Genomic DNA, 23,963 nt, shown 5'->3' with positions numbered 1-23,963 from the left:
ATATATTCCAATGAAGTTAGATCTATAATTGTTTTTTAAAAATATACAAGTAAATAATCCACTTGTTTAGAGAGAAAAATGTAGATACTTTTTTTGTGAAGTTGTATAGTTAACTAACGCTCTTTTGTACATTGCGCTGTAACGTACAACTGAACTTATTTTAGCACCCAAAAAACGTAATACTCCCAGGTCAACTGTAATATGAACACCATTGTAAAGCACAATTTCTCCCCTTTCCAGCAAAATCAATGACAAGGCCATCATGCTGCCCGTCTCTGCATAATTGAAGAAGGCAATGATCTCCGTCGGGTCTTTTTAAAAACGTCAGAAGCGAAACCTACTGCGTGATAGGGAAAGGGGGAGATAAGCCGTGTGGAGAAACTGTTTTTTTCACTCGATCTGTCCAACTTATCACCTCTAAAATATAAATAAAACACTATAAAGAGTTTATATAATATGTCATTACATACCTATTTGAAGGTTTGTGACGAATTTGAATCGGGTTTTTAGGGCGGCGCTAAAGTCATCTTCAGAAGTAAACAGCGGCTGTAGCGGATTTTGAGAGTCCTGAGAGTCATGCATTCAGTTTTACAATTGACTAGGTATCCCCCTTTACCCTGTCCCTTCCTTGTTTTTAATCTGTGAGAGAAGTGCTACACCTGACACAGAATGAGTTGCATTATGTGTGCTGTACGTTCCGTCATGACACATCACAATTTAACATACAGTGTCAAAGGGGTCAGTTTTTTAAAACTTTTCTCCAATACTATTGGGCCATTACCATGTGCCAACGCTTGAATAGAAAAGTAGTTCACACGTGCCAACACAGTCGCTACAGTCCCATTCGTTTTCATTGCAGCCTTGTTTGAATGTCACAGTTGCGCAAATTTGTACGGAATGGGGTTAGTCAACAGTAATATGTTGAATGAGTGTGTTGGGGGCAACTCGCCCCCACACTAAGGGGTAGCTGGCCCCTGGGGGCTAAGTTACCAATTTGTTGTTATGTGTTTCTACCTATCATTTAGACAATGACTAGCCCAGTTAGCGCTAGTTTATGCTAACTTGCTAGCTAGTAACTTCACTAGCAGTAAATGCTTGCCGGCTAGCATAAGCTGCTAGCAACCTTACTACCAGATCATCTGAGGTAAAACACATTAAAATGGTAACTTAATTGTTTCCACTAGTGACTGATATTTTTACAGTTAATGTCACTTTATAGCCTTTTAGCTATTTTACACAGCATTTTATGTTATATTGCTGGATAGATAGCTACGTTTCTAAGAGATAACTTTTCAATTGGCATCTCTCATGTTTTTAGTCACAGGTGTGGTGTGAGCAGTGCAGGAGGTGGGCTATTGTGCTCCAATTTTACTGGGGATAGCTTTATTTGTGACCTATGTACAAATTAGAATTGTGCAATAGCAGAGCATAAGAGAGCTGCCATATGAAGTTAATTAGTTAAGTTATTGTTATTAAATGTTATATTCCTATGTTTTTTAGTGTTATTAGATATACAATACATTCATAAAATATTCAGACCCATTGACTTTTTCCATATTTTGTTACATTACAGCCTTATTCTAAACTTGATTAAAAAAATAAAAAATAAATCCACTCATCAAATCTACACACAATACACCGTAAAACAAGGTAAAAACAGTTTTTTAGAAATTCTTGCTTCATGTTTTAAAAAAATGGAAATATCACATTTAGATTCGTATTCAGCCTCTTTACTCAGTACTTTGTTGAAGCACCTTTGGCAGCGATTACAGCCTTGAGTCATCTTGGGTATGACGCTACAAGCTTGGCACACCTGTATTTGGGGAATTTCTCCCATTCTCCTCTGCATATCCTCTCAAGCTCTGTCAGGTTGCATGGGCAGTGTCGACTGAACAGCTATTATCAGGTCTCTCCAGAGATGTTCGATCGGGTTCAAGTCCGGGCTCTCTGGCTGTGCCATTCAAGGGCATTCAGAGACTTGTACCAAAGCCACTACAGCGTTGTCTTTGCTGGGTGCTTAGGGTCATTGTCCTGTTGGAAGGTGAACCTTCGTCCCAGTCTGAGGTCCTGAGAGCTCTGGAGCAGGTTTTCATCAAGGATCTCTCTGTATGTTGCTCCGCTCATCTTTCCCACGATCCTGACTAGTATTCCTGTCCCTGCCGCTGAAAAACATCCCCACAGCATGATGCTGCCACCACCATACTTCACCGTAGGGATAGTGCCAGGTTTCCTCCAGACGTGATGCTTGGGATTCAGGCCAAAGAGTTCAATCTTGATTGCAGCAGACCAGAGAATCTTGTTTTTCATGGTCTGAGAGTTCTTTGGGTGCCATTTGGCAAACTCCAAGCGGGCAATCATGGGCCTTTTACTGAAGAGTGGCTTCTGTCTGGCCACTCTACCATAAAGGCCTGATTGGTGGAGTGTTGCAGAGATGGTAGTCCTTCTGGAAGGTTCACCCATCTCCACCACGAAACTTTTGAACTCTGTCAGAGTGACCAACAGGTTCTTGGTCACCTCCGTGACCAAGGCCCTTCTGCCCCGATTGCTCAGTTTGGCCGGACGGCCAGCTCTAGGAAGAGTCTTGGACTGTGTTCTTGGGGACCTTCAATGCTGCAGAATTTTTTTTTGTACCCTTCTTCAAATCTGTGCCTCAACACAATCCTGTCTCGGAACTCTAACGACAATTCCTTCGACCTCATGGCTTGGTTTTTGCTCTGACATACACTGTCAACTGTGGGACCTTATATAGACATGTTTGTGCCTTTGCAAATCATTTACCACAGGTGGACTCCAATCAAGTTGTAGACACATCTCAAGGATGATCAATGGAAACAGGATGCACCTGAGCTCAATTTCAGGTCTGAATACTTGTGTAAAAAGGTATTTCTATTTTTTATTTCTACAAAACCTGTTTTCGCTTTGTCATTATGAGGTATTGTGTGTAGATTGATGAGGGGAACAATGTATTGAATCAATTTTAGAATAAGGCTGTAACGTAACAAAATGTGGAAAAAGGGAAGGGTCTGAATACTTTCCAAATGCACTTTATTCCATTCCAATATTATATTCCAATTAATATTTTTTTAGTTACCCCGGTACTTTTAAAAAACACCCCTTTTATAAAAACAAAATTTTATGAAATAACTAAAAAAAAGTGTAGCCATTTATTTCCCTTTATAGTTTATTCACTTAAGCATGACCTTCATCCACATACCATTTTTGTTCCCAGACATTGCTTTTTTGTGTCAGCAATTAGACATTGTTACCCCCTAGTAACCTACTATGTGTAGGTCTGTAATATTACAGTACAGTTGTGGTCAAATTTTGGCAGCCTTGCACTTAACATTGGAGTTAAATGGAATAGAATGCTCTCTTTTCACTTTTCAAAACTGGTTGAATGGCTATTTATGCAACCTGGACTCAGGTCCCTTACAAAAATGTACCATGGTGCACTTTTACTGCAGTTTCAAAAATGCTATATTTTTTGTAAGGGTTATGATAAATGCTACTAAAAATGATCATGTGGTACCATCTTTATTAATTGTGAGTTACCATAGTACAATGGCAGTATAATGCAGTATAATGCAAGGTCAAAAGAGGTTGGTTGGCATTATATTGATAGTTATAGTTTCTGATAGTCAGAGGCAGGCTACTATTGTTGGTCCTAGTTTGTCTGTCACAAAATCGTTGCTGTGAAAAAGGGTAATACCTTCTGTATTAATAGTACCGCTTTTTGCTCATGTTTGGGTTTCCTGTGTTGCCAACCTTAAATGTGGGAGAATGTGAGATATGGTAGCCTAATCTTTGGCATGTTGTAATCATTAAAGCAGGGGTTCTTAAACTTTCACCCTGGGACCCAAATTATAAATTCTGTGTTTTCCTGGGACCCAAGCTTATGAAAATATGCAACTATATGTAAATATCAGCACATTTCATTGCCCTTATACCTAAAACAAATGCAATATAGACAAATAACAATTCAATTAAATACCCATATAAATAGCTATTCATGTTTATTTTTCCCCATTAAAATCCCTCTTACACATCTGTCTAGGTTGGAATAGTTGCTGTTAAAATACAATAAATCATTTGAATTCGGAACTGGAATAAACTGATTTAAGCAAGATGCTTTTTGAGGCATCACACAAAACACACACACACAGTCCTAATGAGAGGTGTGTAACTGACTGGTTGAAGTTTTCAACAAGCAGGTCTATTCTGGGCTCAGTTTTTGACAGTGCAACCCTGAGGTCATGCTCAGCATGGAGTCTGTTTCTATACTTGTTGAGAACCCTAACTCACATAGGTACACTACCGGACAAAAGTTTGGACACACCTACTCATTCAAGGGTTTTTCTTTATTTTTACTATTTTCTACATTGTAGAAGACATCAAAACTATGAAATTTAGAATCATGTAGTAACCAAAAAAGTGTTAAACAAATCTAAATATATTTTATATTTGAGATTCTTTAAATAGCCACCCTTTGCCTTAATGACAGCTTTGAACACTCTTGGCATTCTCTTAACCAGCTTCACCTAGAATACTTTTCCAACAGTCTTGAAAGAGTTCCCACATATTCTGAGCACTTGTTGACTGCTTTTCCTTCACTCTGCGGTCCAACTCATCCCAAACCATTTCAACTTGGTTGAGGTCAGGGGATTGTGGAGGCCAGGTCATCTGATGCAGCACTCCATCACTCTCCTTCTTGGTCAAATAGCCCTTACACAACCTGGAGGTGTGTTGGGTCATTGTCCTGTTGAAAAACAAATGATAGTCCCACTAAGCCCAACCCAGATGGGATGGCGTATCGATGCAGAATGTTGTGGTAGCCATGCTGGTTAAGTGTGCCTTGAATTCTAAATAAATCAGACATTGTCACCAGCAAAGCACCCCCACACCTCCTCCTCCATGCTTTACGGTAATACACATGCGGCAATCATCCGTTCACCTACACCGCGTCTCACAAAGACACAGCGGTTGGAAGCTGGTTGAGAGAATGCCAAGAGTGTGCAAAGCTGTCATCAAGGCAAAGGGTGGCTATTTGAAGAATCTCAAATATAAACTATATTTTGATTTGTTTAACACTTTTTTTGGTTACTACATGATTCCATATGTCTCCACTATTATTCTACAATATAGAACATAATACAAATAAAGAAAAACCCTTGAATAAGTAGGTGTTCTAAAACTTTTGACTGGTAGTGTATGTGGCGACAAACTGGATCAGAACATCTAGTGCTTTCTCAGGCAGGCAGGAGACTGCTTCCTGCTGTAGATAAGAAACCCATAACTTTGTGTTTGCCTCAAAAAGCATCTTGCTTCGGTTTATTCCAGTTCAGAATAAAAAACATTACTTGTATTTTAACAGCAACAGTTCCAACCTAGACTCCAACCTAATTTCTACAGTAAGATTTACAGTAGGCCTGATCATGTTTCAACTTCGTATGTACTGTTACTTATGCCTGTTGCACTATCAGTAGCTAGCTAGCTTGCTTTGGCTAACGTTAGCTAGCTAGCTATTAGCTGTGTACAAGGGGATTGTTTGAAAGAGAAACACACATCGACTACTACGAGAGAAAGTAACGTTACTCCCTTATTTATGACAACAATGTCTTGCTAGCAGACTCACTCTTCCACTGTCGAAGCAGTTTCCTGAAGCATTCTACGCTGTTCTGAAATAACTGACTGGGTTTCCCGTCATGCTGTGGATGTTTTGTCAGGATGTGTCGTTCTAATTTGTTCCATGAGAGACTCATTAAGCACTAACCCACACAAAACACCTTGTGGGCGTTCCTCGTTATTGCTCTAAGTGTTTATTAAACCAAGACAGAACAACTCATCGCTGTTTTTGCGTTTCATGACAACTGGGCTCGACAATTGAGCTCAACAACATAACTTGTTGCTAGCTTTCAGTCCATTCGATGACAGCGGTGAGTGATGGCGAGTGGGAATGACACGTCAGTTGCCGCGTTCAAAATAACTGGGAACTCGGAAATCTCCCACTTACGGATTCAGTATGTTCAAAATACCTGGGAACTCTAAAGGAAAACGTGCTCCGACTGCGTAAAATGTATTTGAACTCTCTTCCGACTCGGACTCTTTCTATAGCTCCGACTTTCCGATCCCTGAAGTCATGATTAGACCTCGTATTTTTCCGAGTTCCTAGTTGTCATGAACGCGGCAATTAGCTCACCGCGGAGTGATCAGTGATGCCAATTTTGCAATTTTGTTGCTAGATTTAGCAATTTTTCATAATACCCTGGCAACTTTTTTTTCAAACAGCACCTAGCAACAAATTTAGCTACTTTTAAAAATGCATTTGGAACTTTTAGCAACTTTTGAAAAGTGACTCAAACGTTAAAATGCACGCATTTTCACTCTAAATGACACAAAAACGATTTTCTCTGTCACACACTCAATCACAGCACACGTGTCTGGCTGCAAAAGTGCATTGTGAGTGACGTCAGCAGTAGGCGCTCAGCTCGTGCACAGGCAGCAGCAGGCCAGCAACAATTTCAGCAAATTGCAAATCATTGTTGGCTGACTGCAGCAGCAGTAGTCCGGGTTCGACGAGCCAAACCCAATGAATATAGTTGGTCACGAATGTTTGATCTTGAACGAAACTTACATCAATCAACATGACTCAATCAAAAGTGTACAGCCAGAAGTACAGAAAAGAGTGGGAGTCTGTACCTGAACAAATGTCATATCATATTTTTTGCAGAGATGGCCAGTCAATTTGAGTAACGTTATTGTGTATTATACATAATGACGCAGTTTTAAGTTATCACGCAATGACATCACAACGTCATTTAGCAACAAATCAACCTGCCTCTAGCAATTTACCCTGAAAATAGTTGGCAACACTGGGAGTGATCTTCAAGAAAATGTCAGATAAACCTCGAAGCACACAGGCATCTCCCACCCACTCGCGCAGCTGACAAACTGTAAAGTACTTAAGTAAAAATACTTTAAATTACTACTTCAGTCGTTTTTGGGGGTATCTATGCGTTACTATTTATATTTTGACAACTTTTACTTTTACATTCCTCAAGAAAATAATGTACTTTTTACTCCATACATTTTCTGAAACATTTCTCCATACATTTTGAATGGTTATCAGGACAGATAAATGGTCCAATTTATGCACTTATCAAGATGACATCCCTACTGCTTCTGATCTGGCAGACTCACTTAACACACTTGCTTAATTTGCAAATTATGTCTGAGTGTGGTAGTTTGCCCCTGGCTATCTGTACATTTCAAAAACTAGAAAACGGAGCTGTCTAGTTTGCTTAATTTAAGGAACTTGAAATGATTTATGCTTATACTTTTACTTTCGATACTCAAGAATATTTTAGCTGGGTGACTTTCACCTTTACTTGAGTCATTTTTTATTAAGGTATCTTTACTCAAGTATGACAATCAGTGGCGACCCGTCATTCGGGGCAGGTGGTCTCTTTTTGGTGGTCTCTTTTTTTGGTTTTCTTTAGTGAGGCAGCTCCAAAATGCAGGTGTTTCAGTCTAACTCAGTGCTTTCTGTGGTGGTGGGGCGAGCCAGCAGAAAATAGGAACATTGCGCCGTGATCAAATCAAATCAAATTGTATTAGTCACATGCGTCGAATACAACAGGTGTAGTAGACCTTACAGTGAAATGCTTACTTATGAGTCCCTAACCAACAATGCAGTTTAATATATAATACGAATAAGAATAAGAAAAAAAGTTGCAAATAATTAAAGAGCAGCAGTAAAATAACAATAGCGAGACTATATACAGGGGGTTACCGGTACAGAGTCAATGTGTGGGGCACCGGTTAGTTGGGGTAATTGAGGTAATATGTACGTGTAGGTAGTTATTAAAGTGATAACAACAGAGAGTAGCAGCAGTGTAAAAGGGGGGGGGGGGGGGGGGGGGCAATGCAAATGCCCCCCCAGAGAAAACAGTCTATGACTAGGGTGGCTGGAGTCTTTGACAATGTTTAGGGTCTTCCTCTGACCCCGCCTGTGATAGAGGTCCTGGATGGCAGGAAGCTTTGCCCCAGTGATAGTGATGTACTGGGCCATATCCCACTACCCTCCGTAGTGCCTTGCGGTTGGAGGCCGAACAGTTGCCATACCAGGCAGTGATGCAAACAGTCAGGATGGTCTCAATGGTGCAGCTGTAGAACCTTTTGAGGATCTGAGGACCCATGCCAAATCTTTCCAGTCTCCTGAGGGGGGAATAGGTTTTGTTGTGCCCTCTTCTCGACTGTCTTGGTGTGCTTGGACCATGTTACTTTGTTGGTGATGTGGACACCAAGGAACTTGAAGCTCTCAACCTGCTCCACTATAGCTCTGTCGATGAGAATGGGGATGTGCTCGGTCCTCTTTTTCCTGTAGTCCACAATCATCTCCTTTGTCTTGATCACATTGAGGGAGAGGTTGTTGTCCTGGCACCACGCGGCCAGGTCTCTGACCTCCTCCCTATATGCTGTCTCGTCATTGTCGGTGATCAGGCCTACCACTGTTGTGTCATCGGCAAACTTAATGATTGTGTTGGAGTCATGCCTGGCCTTGAACAGGGACTACCACCCTTACCACCTGGGAGTGGCCCGTCAGTAGGTCCAGGATCCATGTTGCCGAGCGAGGTGTTTAGTCCCAGGGTCCTTAGCTTATTAATGAGCTTTGTATGCATCTCTGTGAGAGGTGTGATTGGCTCAGTGTTCTGTCACTCATGGGGACACTACGTCATCGCCAAGTTTAGGTCCTAAGTAAGGTTAGACATCCAATATTTCAGCCCTTAGAGTTATATTGCAAGTGCCCTTCCAAGAAGGCTCAAGGTCATTGGCCACAGAAAATGACGTCAAATCATGTTATATGTACAGCTTTGATTGGTCTGTTCATGTCAATATCTTCAAAGTCTAGCTAGCAGTCATCATCATGAATGAAGTCAACAATCTACTGGCAAATAATTTTTAATCAGTGTCATATGAAGAGAAATAATGAAGAGAAATTATAGATAAAACAAATCGGTGCTCATCTGCCATTGGACATAAAGATTACACAACAAGTCGGAAATTGCAAATTCAACAATGAGTGGTTTGGAATCAGTGGCTAACTGCAAACGTTGCAAAGCATCCTCTAGCTTGCTATTCAATGGAATAGCTGTGTTTTTTTCCGAGTTCCCCACAATAAATCCAGAGAATGCCAGACTTTGATGACAAAGTTTGATAACAAAATTTGCCCACAAAGGACCACCTTCACAAGGTGAGTCCAAAAATGTATTGTATGCTGCTGCATAAATTATGTATTATGCAAGGGAGATATGCTATAGCTAAGAAAGTAATACTAAATGTTGTGTAGTAAGCTGTTCGTAGCCATGTGCCTCACCCTAAAATTTGGTCTATTTTTACCATTGTGGTATTGTAAACACATCGTTCATGGCCGGTGTGTGCTTGTTTGCAAACTTTATTTGTACAGCTTTGACAGTGCTACTGATAGTAGTGGTGGTGCTTGGCTTGCACTTGCAAATTCAGCGCACACAACATTCTATAATAGAATTGTGTTATTTGACATGTCAAATTAAAAGCTTACATGTATCTTTTTTGAAATGTAAAATCCCAAACGGTGTTCAATGTGCCTCACCCTAATAATTTGGTTTATTTTCACCTCTTAATTTCACCTACTGTTTTAAATTGGTGGTGAACATGTAGCCTATAACCTGTTTTATAGAAATGTAATCAAATACTGTAAGAGCTTTCATTGTTTGTTTATATGCCCCCTTTATTTATCCTACGGTTCTGAATTGTTGTACAGGGAGTACACTGTAAGAACGGCCTGTGTTCTGAATTCTGTCGCTGTACATTTCAAAAGTGCTGAACAAATAGTTATATTGACTACGTCCGTCGTCGCTCGCTCATTAATGTCTTAATCGAAATTACGGATTGCCTCTTATGCGCTTGTCGTCCTCTTATGTCAGTTTGTACATCTCAATTATCAGTAGAAACCACATTTTGTTTAAGCAAGTCAGCCATATCAGCTATGTTTTTTAAAAGGCAGTATGAACTGTTTCGCTGCCAGACAAGGCTCCGCTGATAGCCAGGTGTATTAGTGGTAAGGATTCACTCCATGGTGCTGAAAAAAAGCTCTGCTGTTGGGACAGTTTTATGTGTCCCTAACAGTTTATGGGCACCGTTTGTCACCGTTATAGTGCAAGTCATGTATTGTTTAATGTTGTGTTGTGAAGTGGCTTTGTGGCATGCATCTAAAAAAAAAAATGTTAGTTTGCCCCACCAAGATTTACATGCTAAAATCGCCACTGCATTTCACAAAAATTATACAAAACAATTTACAAATATCACACATGACAAAATATCTCCAAAAATATAATAAATAAATCCAGAGAGACACAAAGTTACATTCACAAATACTGTAGACACTTCTGATAATTTGGTATTTATATATTTTAAGGATGTTATATAATATTGTAAATCAAGTAGAAAAATATTGAACTTTCTTTTTTTACCCATGTATTTCATTTTTTGGATTAAACATTTACTCAATAAAATGAACAAATTCACAATGTATTGTCAGTCACTGTGTGTGCATGTAAAATATCTAAATAATATTAAATGCAGTAATGCTTATAGGTTTACCTATCTTATCACTAATATATATTTTCATACCTGTCCAAAATATTTAGCTAAGCAAACAATCACAAAATAAATTCTCTAGTCTCATTTTCCAATTCACAAAATCTACATTCATTTTCTAGATTAATATTTAGAAATACAACTATTACAAGGATAACATCTGTGAAGGATCTTCTAAGAAACTTGTTTTACTTTATTAGTTATCAAATATGTATGTGGATTAGTCCACACACTCTGCCATTTCACATCAAATGAAGATTGAAAAATTGCAGCAGGGTTAAAATTCCTGTTAATTTCTCTGACACAATTGTTGTTACATTTCTTATCTAATATATTGATGCCATTAATTTCAACACTAATCACCACTATTATAACCTTAACTACTGTAGTTGGGATAGCAAGCTAGCAGTAGCCCTACAGTACGCTCTGCATTTATAGGGCTAGCTAGCAGGTGCATTCACACATTTGTAGCAAAACTAACCTAGCTAAAATCTGGCTAAAATTGTTGCACTAGTTAGCTAGCTTCTGTCATTAGCTAGCTAACTTAAGCAATGGCATAGGCTAGCTTGTTAAATCGTCCCACCTCACTATGTTGTCTATCGTCACGTAAAACCCTTTGCATTTACCATATAATCACCGTATAATCATATATAATCACCGTATTTATATCCCAGCATTTCCCCCCACAAAAACTACAACTCGATCAATTACCACAAATTTTAAACATCGGGATTGGAAACAGAAATTCATAAAGGGGATGTTTTGTATTGGCTATTTACGCCTAGCAACCCATAGCTACCACTAAATGGCAGTTCTATATCACATTATGATTTCACTGGTCAATAATGATGTAATGATAGCCAACAGTACTAATTCAGCATTATGATACAAGACACAAACGATTTGCATATGTGGTATGGGCTAAAAGTGGGCTTTCTGGTTTTACTATCCATTTTAGCATGAGTCTCATATTTAGGAGAGTCAACAGAGTGGTGGGGGTGTCACAATCGTTCGAGCAGGCTTCCCCAATTGGCGGCCTGCGGCCGAATTTGGCCCGCGGGTTATTTTCTTTGGCCCCCAAGTTTGAGCAAAAATTATTATTATTTTAATAATTATTTTTCAGACTTGACTGTCAAAACAACAGCTAATCAGGTCAGAGTTATTTTAATTTTGGAAATCTGTTCCAAAGTATTCTTACGCATAGAGATATTGGATCGTATGCAAATGTAAGCAAGGTGTGATTTGATTTAGCCCAAGATGTACTCTTAAGGAGCTTAACGTTACCGTTACTCCTCAAGGAGCTTATGTTATTTTCAGCCAAAGCAAAACAGCCAATTACTCAATCTAAATGTGAATTGATTCTGAATTGCGATTACGGTTCTTGAAACAAAGTTCTTTACTTTCAAATCAAAATAATTTCACAAATACAAATTGCACACTTTGCCAGCAGTATTCCACCCTGCATACCACTGCTGGCTTGCTTCTGCAGCTAAGCAGGGTTGGTCCTGGTCAGTCCCTGGATGGGAGACCAGATGCTGCTGGAAGTGGTGTTGGAGGGCCAGTAGGAGGCACTCTTTCCTCTGGTCTAAAAATAAATATCCCAATGTCCCAGGGCAGTGATTGGGGACATTGCCCTGTGTAGGGTGCCGTCATTCGGATGGGACGTTAAACGGGTGTCCTGACTCTGTGGTCATTAAAGATCCCATGGCACTTATCGTAAGAGTAGGGGTGTTATTAACCCCGGTGTCCTGGCTAAATTCCCAATCTGACCCTCAAACCATAACGGTCACCTAATAATCCCCAGTTTACAATTGGCTCATTCATCCCCCTCCTCTCCCCTGTAACTATTCCCCAGGTCATTACTGCAAATGAGAACGTGTTCTCAGTCAACTTACCTGGTAAAATAACGGATAAATAAACACTTTACTGTATACTGTTTTAACCAGCATTATCACAGTTGCTGCCAACAATTCTTCTCAGTAACAACATGTTTCTGCCGGCCTTCTTCCATTACACACAGGTGTTCAGTGCAGCCTATATAGCACAGGTGGTTCCTCTGTCTTCCGTCCGTCTTCCCTAAACACTCCTTCCGTGGCCTCCAACTGCTCTTAAACGCTAGTAAAACTAAATGCATGCTTTTCAACCGTTCACTGCCTGCACCCGCCCGCCCAACTATCATCACCACCCTGGATGGTTCCGACCTCACTCACGCCTCCAAACTTACCCTAGTAAAACTGAGCATCTTACCGATCCTCGACTTCGGCGATGTCATCTACAAAATAGCTTCCAATACTCTACTCAGCAAACTGGATGCAGTTTATCACAGTGCCATCCGTTTTGTCACTAAAGCACCTTATACCACCCACCACTGCGACCTGTATGCTCTAGTCGGCTGGCCCTCGCTACACATTCGTCGCCAGACCCACTGGCTCCAGGTCATCTACAAGTCCATGCTAGGTAAAGCTCCGCCTTATCTCAGTTCACTGGTCACGATGGAAACACCCACCCGTAGCACGCGCTCCAGCAGGTGTATCTCACTGATCATCCCTTAAGCCAACACCTCATTTGGCCGCCTTTCCTTCCAGTTCTCTGGTGCCTGTGACTGGAACGAATTGCAAAAATCACTGAAGTTGGAGACTTATCTCCCTCACCAACTTCAAACATCTGCTATCTGAGCAGCTAACCGATCGCTGCAGCTGTACATAGTCCATCGGTAAATAGCCCACCCAATTTACCTACCTCATCCCCATACTGTTTATATTTATTTACTTTTCTGCTCTTTTGCACACCAGTATCTCTACCTGCACATGACCATCTGATAATTTAGCACTCCAGTGTTAATCTGCAAAATTGTAACTATCCGCCTACCTCCTCATGCCTTTTGCACACAATGTATATAGACTCCTTATTTCTTTCTACTGTGTTATTGACTTGTTTATTGTTTACTCCATGTGTAACTCTGTGTTGTTGTCTGTTCACACTGCTATGCTTTATCTTGGCCAGGTCGCAGTTGTAAATGAGAACTTGTTCTCAACTAGCCTACCTGGTTAAATAAAGGTGAAATAAAACATATAAAAAAACACGAGCTGTAACATGGAGATATGGCCGTGTGGGAACAGAAACCCTAACCCTATAAAGTTTTGTATCAATTTGTTTTGCTTTTTAAAAATTGTTGAAGGTTCTTATGCTTCCAAAACGGTAATGCAAGCGATGTGTGTTCATGTTCAGACCAAGTGCCAAGGCTCTTAAACGTACAGAAGACGCCTTTGTCCGATAATTCATGTAATGGAATGGAATAATTCAATTATTATGTTTTAGTCATATTATATCTGTTTGGGCTTCTTGCGATCAATTTGCAGTCTACAAACTATTTGTAATTTTGTTCCGGCCTGACCATTTGCTCAATAATAAAATCTTCCCACGGCTGAATCAAGTTGATAATCTCTGCCTTAGAGTGACATCCTGACACATTTGAGTCTGTTGTGCACACTTGGAATGGTCACTTCAAAGATGCACTTTGATCTGTTCTCGCAATAACTGAGATGCATGGGCAATTTTCTTTACTTGTACTTCAAATATTCTGATTGTTTAAAAGATCAATCTCTCTGTTGTCTAGAATAACGTCAAACTGATGACAAAGTGGACAAGGCACATGAGTTGACACTTGTGGTGGTGGAGAAGGGTGGCAGATAAAGTAACAGGTGATCCTTCCCCTTACCCGTTTTGGACATGGTCCCAAAGTCCAAAACACATTTTTGGCAATGCACAGTTTTGTACACAGCCAGGATCGCATGGAGCTCCCTTCCATCTACAATTACTCAAGGAAACAACAATATTACCTTTAAAAAATGAATGGAACGGCAGGGACACACAAACACACACTAACATACACATTTTAAATTGTATTGTTTGTATTTTATTTATTTTTTTGTATTGTTGGTATTTCGTTGTATTTTAAATTTGTGGGAATGTCCTTGTGTATCTGTGTTTTGTTACTGGACCCCAAGGAGAGTGTCTGCTGCTTCTGCAAAAGCTAATGGGGATCCAAATAAACAATAATTACAATGTCAATACCTCCTCCCCCCTGTATGGCTGTTACACAGTATGTCATTAAAACATACATTTCCATAGAAACCTGAAAGAAGATTGTATATCAGATCAATAAATACTAAAGAATATTGGGCAGAAATTAACAAGGGTAGGGAAAAGGTCAAGCTAGAAACCACTCAATTTAGGAACAGATGACCAATTAATTGGCAGAAAGGTTAGCTAAGTATGGCAGCAGTCCTCTCTGTTTCCCACTGGGGTAGGTAAAGGGGGAGGACTGAGTGACAGGGTTATTACACCAATCCAGAGGCTGTGCCTCTCATTATCAGCAGATACCCAGTGAATTTACTGGTAGCGTGCTTGATGTTGTTTCTTAGGGCTATACTTTAACAAACCTAACGCAATGGTCAATCTAAGCACTAGCGCTATACATAATGGAGAGGGAAAGGGGGATACCTAGTCAGTTGAACAACAATGCATTCAACTGAAATGTGTCTTCTGCATTTCAGGTTCGACGGTCTCTTAGTCTTTTATGTATTGCTCTGGAATCAACAACAATTCCAATGTTAGTTCGTTAACGTTTGTTAAACAGCCTACAGAAGAAAAACATATATTTTTTTTAGACCTATCCCATCTTTCCTAAACAGGTTAAATTGAACCTGTTTGCAGTCCATACAGTTCTAAGTAATTGCGTTTAGGGTGACCATGTGTCCTGGATTGTGCGGGACAGTTACATATTTCCCCCTTTGTCTCGCAACGAAACAATCATGTCCAGCATTTTATCAACAAATTCAAGCACCACTAATTTAGAAAAAAAAGGTTGATTTGTCCCTTATTTTAATCAGACATTCCAACCTATATCTTGCAGTCATGCTGCGCTTGTGAAAAAATATATATCATAATGATGTGGTAGCCTAAATTTACTGGTGACTTTAAACACTTTTGGAATCTGGTATTCTGCGCAGCACAAATCGTCATAGGCCTATTGTCAACCAATTATATTTCTCAAATCCCTTCGTCCTAAATTCCAGGTAAACTTGGAGAATAGGCCAAACTAATTACAAAAAGCGTGCTTCTCTGGTGAAGAGCTACAAAAGTAAGTAAACAGCCATATAAAACTGAAAGATAAAGGTCATTTTGTCAAACTTGTAGGGCTCTCCATGCTCATTAGTTGCTGCTACTTCACTCAATCCCGTTTTAAAAGACTCCCTAACTGTTTTACATTCCCTGAGACCAACCAGAAATGTTTCCTTTGCCAAATATTCTCCGATTTGGCCACACGTGGTCTCTCGTTTCTGCCTCACAAAATGTTGTATGAGGCATAAAGGGTAAACTAGGTAACTTCAATTGCTTTTTCGTGCAGCAGACAGCGGATTAATGAGTATTCAACCAGTAGTGGTGAGTGCCTTTTAAGATGAGGGAGGTGTGAGGATTGTGTGTTATGCACTATAGCCCGTTACCATATATGTGATTGAATATTATCTGCTGTTGGCTTGTGTGGATGTATGTGTTATGTAACATAGCTGACTTGAGACATTGTCAACAGTTTCAGGGCCATGGGCCTTTCTCGTGATGGAAAAATACAGAACAACATAAAGACGGACACATACAGAACGTAGTGTAGGGAACAAAGGGTATTTTGTTAGATAGCAGGAGCCAGGTGCGTGATAACTGCATCGAGCATGTGCATAGATATTCTACACAACTACAACGACTGACCGCTGAAGCGCCTAGGGGGCTGGGACCAGCTCAGGCGCCAACAATCAACGATAGGCTGAGTGAGTTTAAACCACGCCCAGTCTCTACTCTGACAGGCCGGCTCGGAAGCAGGAACTACTTCTGTCAGAGTATATTATAATATCTTTGTTAGGAACAAGTCAGTTCTCTGTTTGCCCTGCGAGGTGTGACAGAGAGCCCGTATATACGAAAATTGCATTTACCACTTATTGCTTAGCTAATAAAAAATACATAGCATACAATCGGTGACTCAGTGTCATACTTATCCGGATACCAGATTCAAGTGACGCAACCCTAACAGAGGACAACATATTGTTTTACGAGTATGGCCTTATTTCTATTACAGCATATTGGATGACTGTAATTCATATTCCATTCACCCAGCTCAATGTGAAATCGATAGGTTTAGGCTACTACATGATACTCTAATTTTCCCTACCCCATCATAAGGTTGCTACCTCCTAGCATATGAATGAAAGTTTGCAAAGTACGCTAGGTGCACAGGTTGAGAGACATATTTATAATCAAGGTGACAGACATTGACACATTCAATACCGCCTTACACACTCTTGCCTGCATCTGGGTGATCTCGGGTGTAATCATTAATCCAATAGTTGCAAACGAGAGTTTCTCAAGGACAAATTAATGTATGTTTATCCCCATTTTGTTCCGTTTGCTTCTGTTTAAAAAAACATTTTAACAGAATCTGTGGAATGAATACACGCAGACACAGTTCACTTTCATAGCAGCCACATACATACACACACAATACAGTACAATCGCTTTGATCGTTATATAATTTATTCTCGCATCTACGCTCTTCCTCTCACCTTTTCCCTTCACTTGTGGACTTCAGTGCACAACAAAATCAGCTGTCTGTGACCAGGCAAAAAAATCCTTTCCAAGCCAAATATTCATATCATAACCGCTACACCACCTACATCGTTGTCACCATACTATATTGTCTTAGTCAACATAGTTACTAGAACTAACGCATTAGTAAACCCGCTAATAATCATTCAGTACAGTCAGCAAGGAGTTTAGCAGTTACACTGGCGGGCCTTGGTGTCAAAACATTAATAAAACCAAAAGCTTACCTTCACTTTGAAGAGTTCCAGTATTAGATAGCCATAGCCAGCTACCTAACATAGCACCCCTCTCTGTTTGAGTGTTTGAGTAGGCTAAACTAGCTAGCTGCCTTTGCTAGCTAAGTAAGTGAAAGTGAAAAAATTTATATTTTGCTAGCGCTCTCTCCCTTCTCCTTCATTTTTGAAGAAATGAATTTGTTCGAAACTGTTAAGCTATTGTCATTCTCTGAGTCAACTACTCACCACATTTTATGCACTGCAGTTCTAGCTAGCTGTAGCTTATGCTTTCAGTACTAGATTCATTCTCCGATCCTTTGATTGAGTGGAAAACGTCAGTTCATGCTGCAAGAGCTCTGATAGGCTGTAGGATGTCCTCTGGATGTTGTAATAATCACTGTGCAAGTCTATGGAAGTTGGTGAGAACCAGGAGCCTCCTAGGTTTGGCATCTAGATCATGGTGCTATCCTAGAGGAGTACTATTGATGTTACTGTAGACCTTAATTGATTAAAACACACTGTTTTGCAATAATTTGGTGACGTGAATATATTTAGTATAGTTTTATCTAAAAAGGATAACCTTTTAAATGTTTCACAATTTCATTTTTTTCACTGAGGCTAGTCCTTCCCTGCCTCCTATGAGGAGCCCCCACTGTATTCTACATAACATAACCAAATGTAATAGCTTATAACGTTACTGTGTTACACCAAAAACAGCACCTCAATTCTTATTTCTTATGAGATTTTAGGACATTTAGTGGGTGGGCTGCCAAATGTTTGTATTCATGTAGGCTACACTACCCCGCAAAATAATCCTGTTGTCCCGCATTTGGGTATTTTAAATGTTGTCACCCTAATTGCATGGCTTCAATGTGGAAATATATACATAGCATTTGCAATGATATAGAGGCTAGGCCAACTGTAAATGCATTATGGCTGAGCATGAATTTACCAAATGTTGTCAATAAGAAAGATTCAATTCAAAAAGAGAGCGAATAATTCAAATCAAATTCTAAACCAAACAACTTGTTTTAAATGTCTAAATACACTATATACAATAACTTCTTTCAGTGTGCATATCATATTAAAACCAGGCAGACTATTTATGCACATCCAAACTTTTCACAGTAGCTGGAAAAAGATCCAAAATAAAGACAAATAGAGAATATCCACTCACCGTTATACTGCTTCCAAATATAATATTTTATATACATATTGGAACCATCTTACAGATCGCCTTCACACTTCTCCAGAAGTTGCATTGCATGCTTTCCACAGACGTGCTCACCCTAAAACCAGGACATTGAATCATTCTAATACTGTAAGTTTGGTTTTAAGAAAACTCAACGAAAAGGAATGTAATTATATCATAAAATCGGCAGCATAAAAAAAAAGACAACGCTTTGCTGTTGAAACAGCCTTCGTTATACTAGGCCTAGGGTAAGGGTAGTCTACGGAGGGCTTGGGTTTTATGAATATGAAAACGGAAGACAATTGTTACAGTATAACTTCTAAATATAAGGTTCACCTGTATTCACAAAGGTTATAATCTCTCGTGTTATGATGGGCATGGCCACATCTAGCTTACACCATGGAGGGGGTTTTATGGACATCCAAAGAATGTGTAAAATAATGTAGGCCTGCCTACAATGCATAGATAAAAAGAGAATGTCAGCTCCCTGTTTTGCTCCTCTCAAACTTGATATTTTAATACAGCTTTGGTGATTCAGATGTATTTCCAAGCGATCTCACGAGCTAAACACTTTATAAACGGTCTTGACTAGACTACTTGATTACATTTTGGTATTTTATTAGGATCCCCATTAGCTGTTGCAAAAGCAACAGCTACTCTTCCTAGGGCCCACACAAAACATGAAACATAATACAGAATGACATAATAAAGAACATCAGACAAGGACAGAAATACATACATTTGTTAAAAGGCACACGTAGCCTACATATCAATGCATACACACAAAATATCTAGGTCAATAGGGGAGAGGCGTTGTGCCACGAGGTGTTGCTTTATCTGTTTTTTGAAACCAAGTTTGCTGTTTATTTCCATGTAATAAGGGCTCTATATATAATGCTGTACGTTTTCTTGAATTTGTTCTGGATTTGGGGACTCTGAAAAGACCCCTGGTGGCATGTCTGGTGAGATAAGTGCGTCTCAGAGCTGTGTGTAAGTTGACTATGCAAACAATTTGAGATTTTCAACACATTGTTTCTTATAAAAAGAAGAAGTGATGCAGTCAGTCTCTCCTCAACTCTTAGCCAAGAGAGACTGGCATGCATAGTATTTATATCAGCCCTCTGATTACAATGAAGAGCAAAACGTGCCGCTCTGTTCTGGGCCAGCTGCAGCTTAACTAGGTATTTTCTTGCAGCAGTGGACCACACAACTGGACAATAATCAAGATGAGACCAAACTAGAGCCTGCTGGACTTGCTTTTTGGAGTGTACTGTCAAAAAAGCAGAGCATCTCTTTATTATGGCAAGACCTCTCCTCATCTTTGCAACCATTGAATCTATATGTTTTGACCATGACAGTTTACAATCTAAGGTAATGCCAAGTAATTTAGTCTCAACTTGTTGAACTGCCACACCATTCATTACCAGATTCATCTGAGGTCTAGCACTTAAGGAATGATTTGTACCAAATACAATGCTCTTAGTTTTAGAGATGTTCAGGACCAGTTTATTTCTGGCCACCCATTCCAAAACAGATTGCAACTCTTTGTTAACGGTTTCAGTGACTTCATTAGCTGTGGTTGCTGATGCATATATGGTTGAATCATCAGCATACATGGACACATGCTTTGTTTAATGCCAGTGGCAGGTCATTGGTAAAAAAATAGAAAAGAGTAGAGGGCCTAGAGAGCTGCCTTGTGGTTCACCACACTTTACATGTTTGACATTAGAGGTGCTTCCATTAAAGAAAACTCTTTTGAGTTCTATTAGATAAATAGCTCTGAATCCACGATATGGCAGAGGTTGAAAAGCCATAGCACTTAAGTTTACTAACAGTACAGCTCCCACAATCTTCTTATTATCAATTTCTTTCAACCAATCATCAGTCATGTGTCAGTGCAGTACATGTTGAGTGCCCTTCTCTATAAGCATGCTGAAAGTCTGTTAATTTGTTTACAGAGAAGTATCATTGTATTTGGTCAAACACATTTTTTCCCAACAGTTTGCTAAGAGCTGGCAGCAAGCTTATAGGTCTGCTGTTAGATCCAGTAAAAGGCCACTTTACCACTCTTGGGTAGCGGAATTACTTTGGCTTCCTTCCTGGCCTGAGGACATAGACTTTCCTCTAGGCTCAGATTAAAAGTATGACAGATAGGAGTGGCTGTCGAGTAACTAAATTGGGCAGGACAAAAAGAAAACAGGCGAGGGAGACGAGGGGAGGCTATGCTTGGTTTTTAATCAAATAAAACTAAATGGGGAAAATACATTAGTGTTTATTGTCTCTAAATATTAAGTATGTTTGAGGTTGTGGACAGGTGTCTTTAATACTGATAAGTTCAAACAGGTGCCATTAATACAGGTAACGAGTGGAGGACAGAGGAGTCTCTTAAAGAAGAAGTTACAGGTCTGTGAGAGCCAGAAATCTTGCTCGTTTGTAGGTGACCAAATACTTATTTTCCACCATAATTTGCAAATAAATTCATTAAAAAATCCTACAATGTGATTTTCTGGATTTTTTTCCCCCTCATTTTGTCTGTCATAGTTTAAGTGTACCTATGACGAAAATTACAGGCCTCTCTCATCTTTTTAAGTGGGAGAACTTGCGCAATTGGTGGCTGACAAAATACTTTTTTTGCCCCACTGTATACTTAAGTATTCCATAGTAACATTTGACATAAATATCTAAAGACACTGAAGCAGCAAACTTTGTGGAAATCAATGTGTCATTCTCAACTTTTGGCCACGGCTATGTACAAAAACAAAAACAGGCTATTTTAAGTCACCCATATTGAAAAAATGTAGAACAATTAGACATCCTATAACCCACACCTACGCACTTATGTAACAATCTGATTCATGGATTGTGTTGTGCAGTAAGCAGGCTCAGGTGTATAACTGGCTCCTTCCACCTTCAAAGAATAGGCAAGAGGGCCAACCATGGAGAACAGTAAGAGACTTCATTATTTCTATAACTACGCTATATTGTTTGTCCTTGTGTCCGTTCATGTTTTTCAGCATAGAGTACTCTGCAGCCACTTAGTGTGGACACCAGGTGAGGCCACACACACAGATTCATGTTGAACACACTCTTTAACTACCTTATTTTCTTAATAACAGTCTCTCTCCTTCACTTCATCCCTTTCTCCCTAAATCCTCTAGGTTATACCAGCTGTGTTGGTGAACCCCTCCCGTGTCTGAACTGGCTACATAAAGGGCACAGCATGATCAGAGGTGAGAGGTCACTTGGTCAGGTCAACAGGAAGTATTATTAAAGAGATGCATTACATTGAAATACAGAGAGCTGCAGTAATCCCAGAGTTAATGATCCAAGGTCCGTTTCGCATTTCACCTCCTGATGATTGATGACGGACAGTGTTAGAATTTATTAAAAAAACATGCTCTCTCTCCATCTGTCTCTCGTCTGCAGGTATGTTTTGATGTGAGAGAGGATGCCAACCCCCAGTCCCGTCATCGCCACCTCACCCGCTCTTAAGATAACCTTCGGGCTGACTGGGAGCCCAAGGCGGGTTAGGAAACACCACAAGAGACACTTAAGTAATTGTGATGAACTGAGAGAATATTAGGGTATCGCTGTGATTCATTAATCACATGCTGCCTTCCCTGCTCCTACTGTACGTTCTTATCTCTTTCCCTTTTACACCTCTCTCGCCACCTCTGTCTGATTTATAATGCACAACAGATACGCATTGAAGTAAAGATTGAACTTCTATTTATATTACAATATTTATTACACTTGGATAATTAACTTCTTTCAATAAAGCATTTCACATTCTCTTCTGGTTGAAATTAAGTCTCATTTGATGAAATACTACACCTATCCTTGGTTTATTAGATCAATGCTGATGAAGGACATTAACCGGTTTTAGAGTATTTACATGATGCATAGGAATTGTAGTGTACCGTTTAAAACAAATATATATTTCTGTAGATATAAATTAGCCTTTAACTAGTTAAATCATGTTTCTAGTCTATTGCATAGTTAGTGTAACCATTGATGTCCCAGGACCAGGATTGGTAAACACTGTTGAAGTGTATAAATGTAATACATACATGCAGACACAGCATCAAAGATTGTAATTTGATACTCCTGGTATTGGATATCACTCATTATTTATAATTCACCCATTAATAAACCCTAAGGGCTCTATTTTCAAACGCACATTACGGCCCATGTACACTAGCACAAGATGCCGTACGGTGAAACACCGCTTCCATTCATTTCAATGGAAGGAAAGCGGTGAGAAGCGGAGAGGGCAGGGTCCTCTGGGCGGTGTGAAAAATAAACTTTTCCCAACTTTATGTAAATCATCAGCTGCGACCGCTGGGCGATGACCAATCGAGTGGTTCGCTTGACGAATTTGACGCTATGCGACCCAAGGCTGGAGACGTTCTTCAGCAAAGATGGCTGACAAATATATGTAAGTGATTTATAACGTCATAACGAATCATGCATAAGAATGTACAGTTGACATGAATATGTTAATGTAGACACAAACGATTATACATATTTTATCAAAGTTAATTGACCAAAATCGCGATTTAGCATGCTAGCTGACTAGCTCACATCAGCTGGCTAGCTTTATGGGTGTTGTGACATGAGTATGAAATTGTAATTCTGGTTGTTTAATGTTTTAGGGAAATCTGAAACAACCAGTAAACCAGGCTGTCGTCTTGTGAAACAGTGGATGTAAAAAATCTACAAATCTAGCATTTGTATAACTATGGCCATTCTTTGGACACTGTTAACTAACCTCCAGACGAGCTTCAATGCCATACAACACTCCTTCCGTGGCCTCCAATTGCTCTTAAATGCTAGTAAAACTAAATGCATGCTCTTTGACCGATGCTACCATTAATGGAGATGCATTCAAGCCACCCTTTGGCTAAACAGCGTTGCACACTCTTGGCATTCTCTCACCCAGCTTCATGAAGGAGTACCCACATACAGTGCCTTGCGAAAGTATTCGGCCCCCTTTAGAGACATACCCCAAGCGACTTGCAGCTGTAATCGCAGCAAAAGGTGGCGCTACAAAGTATTAATTTAAGGGGGCTGAATAATTTTGCACGCCCAATTTTTCAGTTTTTGATTTGTTAAAAAAGTTTGAAATATCCAATAAATGTCGTTCCACTTCATGATTGTGTCCCGTTTTTGTAAAATAGGTCTGTTCGTGGGAACAAAATTGTCCCGCAGACGAATCTAGTTGATCCCTACTCTAAACTAATTCTTTATACATTGGCAATGAGTTA

The 23,963-nt window shown here is 39.7% G+C and overlaps 1 long non-coding RNA gene across 1 annotated transcript; it reads left to right on the top strand.

Annotated features, from left to right (window-relative positions):
* Nucleotides 1-22,874: 22,874 nt before the first annotated feature.
* On the top strand, nt 22,875-23,849 carry LOC149979223 (uncharacterized). Its single transcript, XR_016485133.1, has 2 exons — nt 22,875-23,134; nt 23,352-23,849. It is a non-coding gene; the product is annotated as an uncharacterized LOC149979223 (long non-coding RNA).
* Nucleotides 23,850-23,963: the final 114 nt, after the last annotated feature.

The sequence above is a fragment of the Oncorhynchus mykiss genome, chromosome 12 (assembly GCF_057628025.1).
Source record: "Oncorhynchus mykiss isolate SJ-2025 chromosome 12, ASM5762802v1, whole genome shotgun sequence".
Taxonomy (NCBI): Eukaryota; Metazoa; Chordata; class Actinopteri; order Salmoniformes; family Salmonidae; genus Oncorhynchus; species Oncorhynchus mykiss.
The sequence above is the reverse complement of the archived record's forward strand: the minus strand, read 5'-3'. Positions and strand labels throughout refer to the sequence as shown.